Source organism: Diabrotica undecimpunctata, chromosome 1, assembly GCF_040954645.1.
Source record: "Diabrotica undecimpunctata isolate CICGRU chromosome 1, icDiaUnde3, whole genome shotgun sequence".
NCBI classification, from domain to species: Eukaryota; Metazoa; Arthropoda; class Insecta; order Coleoptera; family Chrysomelidae; genus Diabrotica; species Diabrotica undecimpunctata.
This window is the reverse complement of record NC_092803.1, coordinates 167050268-167065462: the sequence shown is the minus strand read 5'-3', so window position 1 is coordinate 167065462 and position 15195 is coordinate 167050268. Positions and strand designations below refer to the sequence as shown.

Here is a 15195-nt window from a genome sequence, read left to right as displayed (position 1 = left end):
TTTTATACTATTTTCGGTTGTAACGTAGTTTACTAATGGATTGCTAGATGGATGTTGTTGATGTTTCGATAAGCGTTAGAAATAAGAAGTGCTCACCATAATTTCTAAAAGCCATTATTAGAATAATTTTTATTTTTGTAGTTTTAACGGGGATATTGATGCTAGAGATCAGAAGATGGTCAGAAACCGCACAGAATGGCGACTAATCTTAGAGCAGGCCAGAATCCACAGAGGATTGTTCAGCCAAAGATGATAATGATAAGTTTTAACGTCAATTGTAAATTGTTTGTGTAGTTAAAAGAAATAAAATAAGACTTACTCCCAATCAGTTTAATTTTACTACTAAAACGACTGGTAAAAGTAAACTGATTGTGAGTAAGTCTTATTTTATTTCTTTTACCTATTTGAAATGGACTCACACAAGCAACACATTCATGATTTTTTTGTATAGTGTTACCACTGTCAGTATATTGCAATGATCATAATTTTCGTTGTGGTGGCAAAAATTGTGGCAGCGTTAGAACATGGTAACGGTCAGCCCGAAACTGCAAAAAACATTGGTGTAAGTCTTTTAAGTAAGCAACGAGTATAGCGACGGAACGAAGATTCCGATCTGCTTACTCGAAGACCTGGTTCAGGTCGAGGCAGAATTACACAATTTCCAGTGCTTTAAGAAGACGAACTGTCACGACAGTTTCTCTTCGAAATTATCTGCAGAAAGTGAGAAATACAAACGTAAGTAAATGGACAATTAGCAGCTCACTTTATGCTGCTGGTTTATCTTCTCGGACTAGAGTAACTGGACTACCGCTTTCCCGTGAACATCGATTGCCAGATTGATTTTCGCACCAGACTTCTTCGCTTGGGCAAAACACGATTGGAGCCGTGTTTTGTTTTCGATGAATCGAGATTCTGCCTTACGGGCTTAAACAAACGTGTAAGAATCTGGCGACGTCCAGGCGAGAGAGATGCTAAAGCATGACTTGCCGACCGACTTTAATTTATTGGAGGGTCAATTATGGCATGGGGAGGTATATCGTTTGACGCTAATATAGATCTTATCGAGAATGAGATATTGACTGCGCATAGGTACCTGACACAAATTTTAGAGCACCTATCTTTATAGTTATTTTTGGAGACGACGCAACATTTACCTATGATAATGCACTGCCCCATACTTTTTGGATAATTATTGAGTATCTTGACGAGGTTCAAATCACACGATTTTTTTTAAGAGATAAAGAGACCTTTACGAAGTCATGTGCTGGTACCCAGAAATTTAAGGGAGCTTCGCGACATATTGGTGCATGAATGGAACAATCTTCCATAGAGTGTGATGCAAAATCTGATCCAAAACATGTCTCGGCATTGTAAAGCTGTTATCGCTGCCAGAAAAGGGAATACTAGCTACTGAAGTTTTTAAAATTTCTTTTGTTTCAACATATATCACATCAAAACTATCCCTTTTTATTATTTAGTAAATCAAAGGAAAATTGTTTATTTTTATTCTCTTCGTCAACTATTTTCCATCCACTACTGAATGTAGGTATCTCCCAATTGCTTCCATCTTTCTCTATCTTGCGCCAATCTAATTCATTGTTTGCCTGCCATTGCTCTTATGTCATCTACCCATCTTTTTTGAGGTCTTCCCATGCTTCTTGTTGTCGTCTATGGTCTGCATTCTAGAATTCTCCGTGTCCACCTGTTGTCATTATATCAGGATACGTGACCTGCCCAGCGTCATTTAATTTTTGTAATTTCTTCCACAATATCCCTGATCTTTGTTCTACGTCTTATCTCGGTGTTTCTAATCTTGTCACTCAGTGATATTCCAAGCATGATTCGTTCCATTGCTCTTTTCGTTGTTTCTTATTTTTTATTAGATTTTTTGGTAAGGGCTCCTGTCTCTAAGCCGTAGGTACAAGCTGGTAGTATGCATGTTTTATACACCTTTTTCTTTAAGTTTACAGGAATGGAGGTGTTTTTCAAGATATTATATGCTAGTTTGCCGAAAGCGCCCCATGCCAGTTGTGTTCTTCGTTTAATTTCAGCATCTTGATTTGGTTTTCCGTGTGCGAGAATTTTACACGGAGGAAACTAACAAAAGACTGAGACAAATAGAGTGCCAAAAAGAAACATGGACAATGGAAGAAAGATGGAATACATACAGTGAAGTATTAAAGACAACAGCAACTGAAGTGTGTGGAATCAAAAATATAATAAACAGTTGAAAAGGACAAGATGGTGGAATAAAGAAGTGAAGACAGAAATAAAAAAGAAGAAAATAGCATGGAAAAAATACATCGAAACGGGATTAGAAGAAGATAAAGAAAAATACTATAGGCAGAGACGATTGGCAAAAAAGACAGTCACACAAGCAAAAGCAAAAACATGGAAAGAATTTGGAGAAGAACTTCAGGAAGAACATATAACAAATAATAGAAACTTTTGCACGACAATACGACACATAAGGCAGGGAAAACGAAAGGAAATAAACGCAGTAAGAGATACTTCAAACCAAATACAAATAAGCCCAGAACAAATAGCTAAGGTATGGAAAGAATATTATGAGAAAAAATTTGATACCGAAGTGATAAAGGAAGACAATATAATCAATGAAGGCGAAAAAAACAGAGCCAGAGCAAATAAGTAGAGAAGAAGTAATAGAAGGATTATTAAATATAAAAATAGGCAAGGCAGGTGGAGATGATGAAATTGAACCGGAAATGGTAAAATACATGGAAGAAGAAGGAATAAACTGGCTATGGAAAATATATAAAGAGGTGTGGGAAAAACAAACAATCCCTAAAGACTGGCAGAACAATATCATCGTGCCAATATACAAAAAAGGAAAACATGTAAACTGCGACAACTATAGAGCAATATGTCTGTCATCGGTATGCTTTAAAATATATAAAAAAATAATAGAGAAGAGACTGAGACAAGTAGAAATGGTATTGGGAGAAGAACAAACAGCATATAGACCGGGAAGACAGACAAATGACAACATATATATCATTAGAAACCTAATAGAAAGAAGCATAGATACGGGGGAAAAACTAGTATTAGCATTCATAGATATAAGAGCAGCATTTGACACGATAGAAAGACATATTATAGGGAAATGCTTGAGGAAAATAAACGTACCTAATGCATTGATAAAAATTATAGAAAGTACTTACAAAGAGGTAAAAGGAAGGGTACAAATAACAGGGGAAAGATCGGAAGCATTTAATTGAAAGAGAGGTATTAAACAAGGAGATAGTCTCAGCCCTTTGCTATTCATAATAGTAATGAACGAATTGATAAGAAACACTAGAGTCAAAACTAATCAACTACAGACAATAATAGGTTACCGCAGATTACAACTGGTAACAATAGAGTTCTTAATGTATGCAGACGACATAGTACTAATAGCAGATTCCGAGAATAAAATGCAGAAACTAATGGATATATGGATAGAACAAATAGAAGAACTTAAAATGGAGATAAACGAGGAAAAAAGTGAGATAATGATAATCAGCGGCAAAGGAGATAAGGAAGATAATCAAATAAAGATAAAATGTAAAAAGAATTGGAAATAGTAACAACTTACGAATACCTGGAAAGTATAATAACTAATGACGGAAAAATAGACTGAGAAATAACAAATAGAGCAAAGAAATCAAACAAGTTATATTATGCGTTAGCCCCAATAATGGGAAAAAGAGAACTTGCACGAGAAACAAGAATAAAAATATATAACACAATAGTGATACCGACTGTTTTCTATGCAAGTGAAAACTGGACAATTCTGGAAAAACATAAGAGCAGGATAAACGCAATGGAGATGAGACATCTAAGAAGGATAGTTGGAAAGACAAAATTGGACAGATTAAGCAACGAGACTATTAGGAGAATGGCCAACCTGAAACCGATAATGAACAAAATAGCAAAGAGACAAATGAACTGGTATGGGCATCTGATGAGGATGCAATCCAATAGAATAACAAGAAAAATTTATGAAGCGAAAAACATCGGAAAAAGAAAAAGAGGCAGACCAAGAAAAAAATGGATACAGCAAGTAGTAGAGGCGGGAAAACTTAAACAAAAATCACTCGAGGAATTGAAAATAATGGCAGGAAACAGAAAAGAATGGAAGAGGTGGGTAAATGGAAATTAAAATAGCTAGCCTGAAATAGATAGCTGATTAAAATCCGACACCCTGATAGGGTAAAAGGAAGGGGAGAAAGAAAAAAAGAAAGATTTGGTTTTCCTAGTTTGATAACATGACCTAGATATACATAATGTTCAACATTTTCTATGATATGATTTTGTATTGTTATATTTGTCTGGTCTCGGCTCAGTATTTTTGTTTTACTGAAGTACAGTACTGTAGTACTGTACTTCATTTTGAAGCCTACCGCTCCTGAAACTGCATTTAATTAATTAAATGCAGTTTCATTTTCATTACTTTCAATAAACTTCTTCAAACAAAAACGTTCTTTTCTTTAAGAAATTCGTTAGTAAAATATCTTTTTTCCTAACAAATGGAAATAGTTACAAAAGAATAATAATTTCTAAAATAAATTCAAATAACGGGGTGACCCTAACTTTATGCTCGGCAGTGTATATATATTTTGTGATTATAAAATAACACAGATAAATTTATATTTTTGTTGGTGTTAAAGATAATATTAATATGAGTATTGTTCAGGTTCTGGCCTATGTGTGCAGGAACGATGGCACTTCCACGTTAGCGCGCGCTCTCTTGCCGCTATTGACCGGCTTCTCCTGCTTCTGCCAACTGAACTGAATTCCGCTAAAATCGAACCGAAACAGGAAAAATTCGAATTCGAATCTGAAAGAGTAGGAATCGCCTCGGCCTGACGCAGGCACTGTGTTGTAGTGTCACTGCCACAAGATAAAGTAAGGCAGGCAGTGTTTTGGTATCGTAGCGTAGAGTAGAAGACAGTGCGGCGAGCTGCTGAAAAGTCGATAATATTTACAACCCAGTGCCACACATTTCCTATTCGTCCTTGCAGTATCCGAAGGTCCTGCATCCTGCTCTCAAACAAATTTAGTGTTTAAAATAATCGGCAGTTAAGGTGAGTTGTCAGTTGTTTATTTTTATATATAAAAATTTAACCGAATCCATATTTTCGTTGCTTCGAATTATAAATAAATTTTTATGGAGATTGATCCTACCAACTACTAAATTGAAGCTTAAAAAATGTATGATTCTTTTAAACCATGTTATAGAACTGAAACTGGCATCAGGTAATATTTTCTGTCAAAAAATATATCTTAATGGTCACGTTTTTACCCTACATTAATATCAAATATATTTTAGAAACATTTTTTGTCCTACATTTTCTCAAAATATATTTTATAAACTTACTAAATGTCTGTTGATATAAAGAAAATAATATTACTCGTAATTTTACTTTCTTCTCACAATCAATAACAAGGGCCTCCATTCAGGTATTTACATTTTCCTTGCTAGAAGAGGATGGAGTTTTTCATCAATGAAAATAGCTAATAGAAGGGTAGTGTTTGCATAAAAACGATATTGTTCACATTATCTTTTGAAAACGAAGATAAGAAATATAACTAAATGTACATTATTTAAGAGTATCTAATTTTATTTGTTTTTTTTTGTTTTTTTTTTCACTCTCGTTTAGAATTTTCCTGATCCTGTTGGTGAATAATTATAGGATTATCATTTTAATCGTGTTCTTATAATTTTTAAAATATTATTATCCAACATCTTCTTAATTTCTTCCTATCATGTTTTTTGTCATTATTACTAAATATTTTTCTTTGTATTTTATTCCTTTCTAAAACTGTACTACTTTTTAGAATAAAGCCTATTATTTTTTATTAAAAGATTTTTGAATTGATGTGTCAGTTACAGTTTTTAATATAAATATAATGTTTCTTCAAATAATCTTGTACGTTCTTATTGGAAAGGTTAATATGTAATTCAAGTAATTGCTCGTTGTGGGTAAAGGAATAATAACAGTAAAGGTTGTTAAAATGCAAATTTTATTACATTCTACTATTCAACTGAATAAAAATTCGAATTAAATTAAAAAATGAACTTTTTTTTTTTTTTTAGTCTTCCATGTCAATATCGCAGTCTTGATTAAATGTATCTTTTTCCAATCAACTGTGAGATTTTTAAAATAATCGTGGCAAGTAGCACAGATGCGCTGGCTTCGACATAAACTCTACATATCAAATATTTTGCTTTGATTATCCCTAGATAGGATGAATATATTTGATCTAGGTCCTTAGAAAAGTTTTTACAAGTAATTAAGCTTTTTTTCTTCCTGGTGATAGGATTCTTTAGCAAGTTTAACTTAATTTTTTTATCAAATAGAAAATTATATTGAATATTCACCGCGCCAGGATTTGTTTCAGAAATATTTATGCGTTTCACCGTGGTCCAGACAACTTTTTTCGTTTTTTTTTATTTATATACCGATTTGGAAATATCATATTTTTTTTTATTTCGAAATATGTGTTTCAACTGCTAGTGGTCATTGACACAGGTACAATTTACATTTATATTTACATTTTTAATGCTTTTACATTGGGGTCAATATTAGCTACAGTACACTAAATTGTATAGCTTTGTGTTTCTTAAAAAGTTTAATACATTTTTATAGTTAAGCTAGTTGTCTAGGCTTCGAGCAAAAACAAAACGCACAATAAAAAACAATAAACAAAATTCACGATATTAGTTTACTAGCTCTATTACCAAAGATACCCCCCCCCCCCCCCGACTCAAGTATGGTCAAAAATAAAGAGAATGAAAGGACATTACTTATCATATAAAATTCCAGCTTTAATCATTCAGGACAACGTCATTCCAGATGAATATTAAATCAGTGATATGCTTTCCCAACACTTTCTTAACAAATAAAATAATCCTACCAATCCTTAGAACGAAATTGGTTCTACTAAAAAAACTTGCATCCCATCCCATTAAGATACCTTTCAGTATCCAAGAATTAAACGATGCCATTTTTTCGACAAAAACCTCAGCTGCAGGTCCAGATGATATTCCCTCTATCTTTTTAAAAAAGCTTCAACAAAATACATACAAGAAAATATTCCAACTTTTAACAACATTTGGTATCTGTCACATATTGACTTGATTGTTTTGATGAGGAATTTATTATTTAAGGATAACTTGAGGTGATATCTCTGTTAGTATGAACAGTGTTTTTTTTTCTTGTATTTTTCAATAGACGTTAATTCAGCTCTTAAAGGAGGGGAAGAAATTGCCTGGGTGGAAAAAGTACTTTCTGGTAGATTTGTGCAATTTGAAAAGCCGTTCCTCGATTTTTTATAGACAAAACATTCCATTTTGTCTGTGGAAAAAAAGTTACGGTTTTCATTATCTTCGAAAGAGATCACAAGAGAGGTTTGAAGCTCAAAAGTTTCGGAGGGGAGAAACACATAAACTTGTCTTCTAAAGCTAAGAATATGTGAGAATTCCTCGCCTGGAATGCCTGCTTTAAGAAATGATACTGATGAAATTAAGAATGATAAATAGATAAGCGGGAAGACATTGGATATTAAGATAATTTTTTTAGAAGAAACGAGTTTACGTATGTTTAAAGTTAGGGAGCCGATTAGTATGGTGGAATGAGATTTTATAGGTTCATCTACTATGTGTTTATTAGTTAAATATATACAGACCTTATTGTTGGAAATTCTCTCGCCAATTTGACGCTGTCTTCGACATGGAGCATGGATGACATTGGAAAAGTGTTAACGTTTTGGATTGAAGGAACAGTTAGTCATAAGTTTTTTAAAATCAAACATATTGTCTTTATGCAATTCAGTAACCAAATACGGTTTACCTGTTGTTTTTGCCCATCTTACTAAGCTCATCCATTGTTCGAGCATAAAAACTGTTTAGTTCTTTTTACGTCGCCCCATTAAGGCGTGCATTTCCTCATTTTGGGAATAACCTACCTCAAAAAAACTGTGCGTTATGCTTATGCAAAATTTTTCAGCTGCAAAAGTATACATCGTAAATATACTGTTTCTATTTTGTCCTCCACAATTATCACTATAAAATATAAAGTTTTCACATCTTTTTGAAATCTTAGTTGCAACGAAATTATAAGCACTGCTACTTATTTCGCTAGCCCCCTTCTTTTCTCTAGTTGCATCATCCCACATCCAAGTCGTAACAATCAACTATAGTTTTCAGTAAATTTTTAGCGATCTCTTTATCCGTTTCCTTAAGTTCTCTTACAAATATTATTAGCAATGTGGTTAGTGGACTTTAGAGCCACCTATGCTTTTTCTTCTTCGCGTGTATTTTGATAAACATAACAAGAACACACACTGATCTTTTTTTGGTTTAAAAAACTGTGTTAAATTCACTGTTGAATATTTCACTGTCTTAATGTTGCAGTAGATGAGATAGGATGTTCTTTTTGCCTCCACTCGGTATGCAAATCAAAAAGTTTAAAAATATTTAGTGTCTCTTCAAAATATAATTTTGTTGTTTTTTTTTTTCTAAAGTACTGAGACTATAGGTCTATTTACCCTTACTATCTTCACAATAATGCCGCGAAATGTGGGCACATATTAGTATCTACCTGCACAATTATCAGAACTTAGAAGCCAATGCGAGGAATAAAATTGTAACAACAGTTACAGTGTAGTTTTTGAATTATGAAAACTATTTTGATACACTATGATACGGATACAGTATTTTTTGACGAAAATTTGATTTGGTTCAATGTTGTATCTGTAGTTACTCGGTTATTATATAAATAATTCAAATATATTTTATATTTACGGTACTACTTCATCTGAAATCTTTCTTATAAACGCAATTATAGCCACACCGACGATATACAGAACAGAACATAAATATTGTACAAGAAAAACACTGTAACTCAACAATCACCAAAAATGTTAGTCACAACGTTATTCTATGCAGGGGTAGATATGTGCGGAGTTAAGTTGCAAAAGCTTGATGGATCCCATTTCTTAAGAGGATCAGTCCCTTTTTTTGTTATGTTATCCTTTTATCTATCTATATTTTTCCGTAATTCTGTTACTCTTCCGTTTTGTAAGTCTTCTTCGATCTTGATCATAAGCATAACCACTTTGACGTTGCTATTCCCCTCTTCTTTCTTCCTCTTGGATTCCATTCTATCATGGCGTATGTCACTACTTCATCTTTTGTTCGCCAGATGTGATCTAGCCATCTAGTTCTACATTGCTTTATTTTGATCACCATATCTTCTTGCAGTACTTTCTTAATCTCTGCATTTGTTCTGCTTGTATATTCATTTTGATTTGTTATGATTGGTCCCAATGTGGTTCTTGTGATCTTCCTTTCCACTGTTGGTAATTCTTCTTTATATTTTTTAGTCATTGTTATTGTTACTGCTGCGTATAATAATATTGGTCTAATTCGTGTCTATTATATATGTTCACCCAAGTTTTTTTAGGCAGTATTTTGCTTTTAAGTAGTCTTTTATTTGTAAAATAAGCTGTATTCATGGCTAATATTTTTTCTTTTATTTCTATCATTCTTTCTCCGCTTTTGCTTATTTTCACTCCAAGGTATTTAAAATATTTTATTTCTTCAAATTCTGACTCGCAATTTTGATTTTTGTTTTTTTATTGATTCTTTTCCTAATCGTAATATTTTGTCATGATTTTATCTGTCTCATTGCCTCTTATTTCTCTTTTATTTCTTCTAATATTTCTTTAATTATATTTCTGTTCTTTGAAATAATAACAATATCATTCGTATAGTCGATTATTGGCCCACTGTTTCTTCTTCAGTTCCCTTTGTTTATATTTCGTAGTACATATTCTAAACAGTGTTGACGATAAGATATCTAATATTGACTGATTTGTTTTACAAAAGTAATTTCAACATAATTATCCTGTTTTTTTTATGTAGATGTAATTAATATAACATTGTTGGGGAAAAAACTGGATTTTAAAGATTATTTTGGATAATATGATAATTAAAATTATTAAATAAATTTGTTTGTAACATTACTATTTCTGGAATGTAAATTTTCCTAATTTGATTTTGTTGGAATAAATTCCGGGAATGTTAAAAAAAATGGTATCAAGATGTTTTAACTCATTAAGGTAACATTAGTTTTCATGAACAGGTTTAGTTACTCAAGTCGTTGATGTCACTCTTCTTATTCATTGATGTTTTGGTGTTATTAATATTTCCAAGAAAACCCTTTTATGGTAGTTTCTCTCTCTATCCAATATTTTCACCTCATTACAATTGACAATATGTTCAGACAGCTTTTAATAAACTGGATTACTTTTACAGCGCTCGATCATCTGGCACTCTTTGGAAGTGGAAAAGCCAGTTTAGTCTTTGTTACTTTACAAATTTATAAAAAGTTACTCTTATAAGTTACTCCTGTCTTTATTAACGTTTGGTTGAAGTCAGCTGTTGACTCTGAATTTTAAAAGAAGTTTCTTTTCAAATGAAATACGTAAAGACGTTGTCAAAGCTATTAAATAATTTTTATAGTATGCCTTGTTAGTTTACAATTCAGTATATGTTTTTTGTTGGACGGTTTTTGAGTGTCTTTACAAGAGAGTAATTTGTATCTTGCACTATGCTTAAGTATTACCGTGGCTGAATATTTCGTAATCACAGTAAATTCCAATTAATATTACTTTATGGTTGTCAATCCTTTATTTAGAAAAATATTTATTGTTACTTTTAGTGCGGCCTTCCCTTTGATGCAATACATTCATGTGTAATAAACGATGTTTTATTGTCGTTAACCTGCGCTGCAACTAATTTTATTGTTATGTATGTGCGCTGAACTGACTAAATAAAAACCATAAAATTTAACAGTCCACTAAAAAGAGCGCAATTGCTTTTAAAATTAAATAAACTTCTAACCCATTTAGATAAGATATAAATCGTACACCTACTGACCCAAATTTAAAATTTGAGATAAATCTTTTATCTTGGTAATATTAGATAGAAGTCCAAATATTTATAATGAACAGAATAATAAAAAATGTGAAAGCATTTTTATTGTTAAACATATTTTTAATTCTTTTTTATAAAAAATAAACATCGTTTATTTTTCCTAAGAATCATTTATCCATTTGTACATACTTTCTGTAATACAATGTAGGTATAATAGAAAGGTATATTATAATTTAAACCACTTATTATTTTGGAACCAACAATAGCGATATTAGATCTAATTCAAACTTTAAAATCCCATGTTAATTGAATCAACATTAACCCCCAGTGGAGTTCTATAGGGAGCCCATCAATTCTTTAATTTTTACGTGTGATTATTAAGTTCTGATAAGCTAATAAGAGTTATTTTTATTCTAAATCATATTTATTAAGCGCAAAAATAAAATACATATGTTTCAATGAAATATATAAAATATAAATATAGATGGAAATCGCGAAAAAAATGAAAAAAACGTCGATTTTAGGGACTGAATAACCGCTTGCCACGCTTTGAGCAGGTGTTTCTTGGGTCTTCAAAGGGCCAGAATTCATTCTGGGGATCAAGGCGAAGCGATTGGTACCTAATATGTATGTGTGCTCCAACTATAGAGGTATCTTTTAATCTATTTTCGGGTAAAATCGCGAAAAGATGAAAAAAAAACGTCGATTTTAGTGACTGAATAACCCCTTGCCACGCTTTGAGCAGGTGTTTCTTGGCTCTTCAAAGGGTCAGAGTTCCTTCTGGGGCCAAGACGAAGCGATTGGTACCTGATATGTACGTGTGCTCCAAGTATAGAAGTCGCTTTCACACGTTTTTCGAGGCAGATCGCTAGAAGAATGAAATAGCTTTAGCGAACAAATCAGTTTTTTGTTGGAAAAAACTTAAATTTGCCTTTTTTAGGCTTGCACCTGAAAACATGTTTTTTGGTATCAACCTACAGAAAAAAATTGTTATTGCAGGGTACGGGCAGCAAATTGCAATATCACCATATTTGGCTCCAGTTAAGGTGCGAATTTTTGTAGAATTCCTCATATGCGTTTAGAGCACAACTACCAAAAATGCTTATAATATCTTATAGTTGTTGTTCTCTTGCAACAAGAATATTTTTTGATTATTTTATCAAGGCTATCTACACCACCTACCTAGTTTTGTTGTAGTCTAGGATCATATATGTCATAACTGACTTAGTTTGTCAGTTTCAGCTTAGTTTCAGTAACATCTCCAAAAGATGCCAACCGCCCAACTAATCTCAGAAGACAACGGCCTAACAGCCCGAACAAACAGTTTAACAAGTTAGACGATGGCCGTGAAAGCCTAACGCATTTTATTAATCTGGAATTGTTTAGTATTTGAAATTAGTCTTTTCAGCAACAGAGAAAAATCCAGTACTTTCTGCTTGATTGCATATACATTCAAGATATCAACAAAAATAGCCAAACACATAAAAAAGAAAGAAATAATTCAAGCTTTCAGGACAAACAACAACATAGGCAAATATATTAAGTACAATAAGAGCGAAAAGAAAAAGCACTTACACAGTGTTGTATATCAACTTACATGTGGCGACTGCTCAAAATCGTATGTCGGCCAAACGGGTAGAATCTTTAACAAACGTGTTGCAGAACACAAAAGGGCTTTTAATAATAGAAAAACAGATTCTACGTACGCGCTTTACCTTCTAGATTATAATCATTCCTTTAATAACCAATTTTAAATTATTCACATTCAAAATAAAAGCCCTATCTTACGGCTATCTCTATACGAATCTATGGAAATTAAAAAATTAAAAAATACAGATATAATTCTGAATGACCAACTTGGGGCAAAAAACTCTCCCCTTCTCAACTGATTCAGTTAGACTATAAAGTGTAGACGTATAACAAAAATAGCTCACTTGAGAAAGGCACATTCTTTTTATATAAAAAAAAGTTAAAAACAGTTTGTAAGACTAAATGAGTTTTGTCCTAGATAATAAATTTTAGTTTAGGTTTTATTGTGAAAAGTTAAATACAAAAACATTAACTTTTTCGCATGAAACAGCATTAATTAACGTTGTATTAGGAAACTACAGTATTTTAAAAATGTTATCACCCTATCGCCTGTAAATCGATTAGAAGAAATATTATGTCACGATATACTAGCGGTAATTGTCATCATTAAAAATTAATGTAGATAGCGAACATCATGTATGGGCTTATAACATAGCTGCAACAAAATGTAATTCTTCGAAACACATTGCATACAAAAAAGGTATCAAATACCACCAATTCAGCATACGTTCTCGATTTTAATCGTTGCTGGCATTTGTAGATATTGCATTTAAGTGAGCTGAATGGCCATTTAATGGTCTGTTAACCTTATTCACACAATGTAGACATAATTATTATAATAGGTACTGGCATGGTAATGGCACACGCCTACGGTTTTCTGCTTTTAATGAAAGAAAAATAACATGGAGTATCAAGTTACGCGGTGTAGGTTGACAGAAATATCCTATTGTCCATAAAATAAGGATACAGTTAAAAATATTATTACATCCTTAGACAACATTTTTGAAGCATTGTTAAAAACAAAAATTTGGTTTCGATACTCAAATATACGAAACAATAATGGCAATAACATCATTAAGAAATATAATTAGTATTATTAAATATAAGAAGTATAAGAAGTTAGGTTATAAACATCTCATACATTTAATACTACAGTCTTCAAATGCACTTTAAATTCACAAGAGTAAAATTAGACGTTTGTGCATTTTTATTCACTTTTTTTAATGGCATAGACATTAGCCAGTTGTAATAGATTAGAAGTTGAATTAATACTGCATTTTGTCGCTATTGGTTCAAAACTAATAATTATGTTTAAAGGTATAAACACACAGAAATCCAAATCTTCGACGTCGGAGTGTGATTCTGCTTTATCAAATATTCATGTTTTCCACTCTCTCCTATTCTTTGCAAATTCCTTTATCTCCTTTGCGGTTGTGTCCCTTTACCTTCCATATCTTTCTATGTATTGGTATAGTCAGTTCTTTCTTGGCCTCTCTCCTATTTTTCGTTGACTTTTCCATCATTATCTCTACCAGTCGAATTTGATCCATTCTTACCACAGGACCGAACCAATTCATTTGTTTTTTTTTATTTTTGCTAGTACTGCTTCTTGGCCAATGGCCAATGCTATTTCTTTATTTCTTGACTTCTCACTCTATCCCTCTTAGTTTTACCTGCTATTTTCCTAATATCCTTCATTTTTATTGCATTTATCTTTGTTATTTTGTTTCTTGTTAAGTATCCAGTTTTCACTAGCTTGTATTATTATTGGTATTGTTATAGTATTGTAAATTTTTTTTGTTTACTTCTAGTTCAATTTCTTTATGTCCTAGTATTGCTTTGTTTAGTGCATAATATATTTTAGTGGCTTTATTTGTTAACAGCCTATCGAAGTATTCGAATGTGGTAACCTTTTCAAAATCCTTTCCCTTGCACTTAATTTTGTTTTGTCTTGGTCACTATTTGTTTCTCTTTTTTAAATTATCATAAGAACCACTTTATCTGCGTAGAAAAGAGCGCAACCTTTTACCGGATGTAGGATCCTATAACCTATAATTGTGTCAATATTGGCTTCCTTTTCTCGTATTATCTTCATTGTAAATGTGAATAAGTAACAGACTATCTTTTTGTTTTTTCCCTTTCCGCATTTCAAATTCCTTTGATCTCTTTCCTGGTATCTCCATTTTCCCTTTTGCCGTCATATAGGTGGATTTAATTGCTGCTTTTAGTTTTCTTGGTACTTGTATCTCTTCTAAGTTACTCAATATTTACCATGTTCAAATCTGCTCTTAGATCTATAAAGGCTAGAAAGAGTTCTTCGCCCTCCTCCAATATTCTTTCTATTACCCTTTTTATTGAAAAAATGTCATTTAGGTACTTGTCTTCCTAGTCTAAATGCTGCTTGTATATCTTCTAGTATCCCCTCAACGTAATTTCTCAAGGTATTCTCTAAAATTTTTGTATATAGCTTATAGCGTACTTGTGCGAGGCTTTATGAATGGACATTTTTTTAATTGCCATATTTCCAGACTCAAGTAAGATTCTAAGAGGGTATCCATTGAATTCTGGCAGGCAGCGGTGGGGGAAATCTTTTTTGGATATCTAATGTCACGAAGAAAGACATCCTGGCATCTTCTGACCGCCGAGTATTATACTAAGCC

The 15195-nt window shown here is 32.4% G+C and overlaps 1 long non-coding RNA gene across 1 annotated transcript in view; it reads left to right on the top strand.

Annotated features, from left to right (window-relative positions):
- The first annotated feature begins 4631 nt into the window (after window positions 1–4631).
- LOC140432524 (uncharacterized) overlaps window positions 4632–15195 on the top strand; it is a 45442-nt gene continuing 34878 nt past the window's right edge. The window contains exon 1 of the long non-coding RNA XR_011949811.1: window positions 4632–5087. This is a non-coding gene — a long non-coding RNA (uncharacterized lncRNA). The remainder of the gene's footprint in view (window positions 5088–15195) is intronic.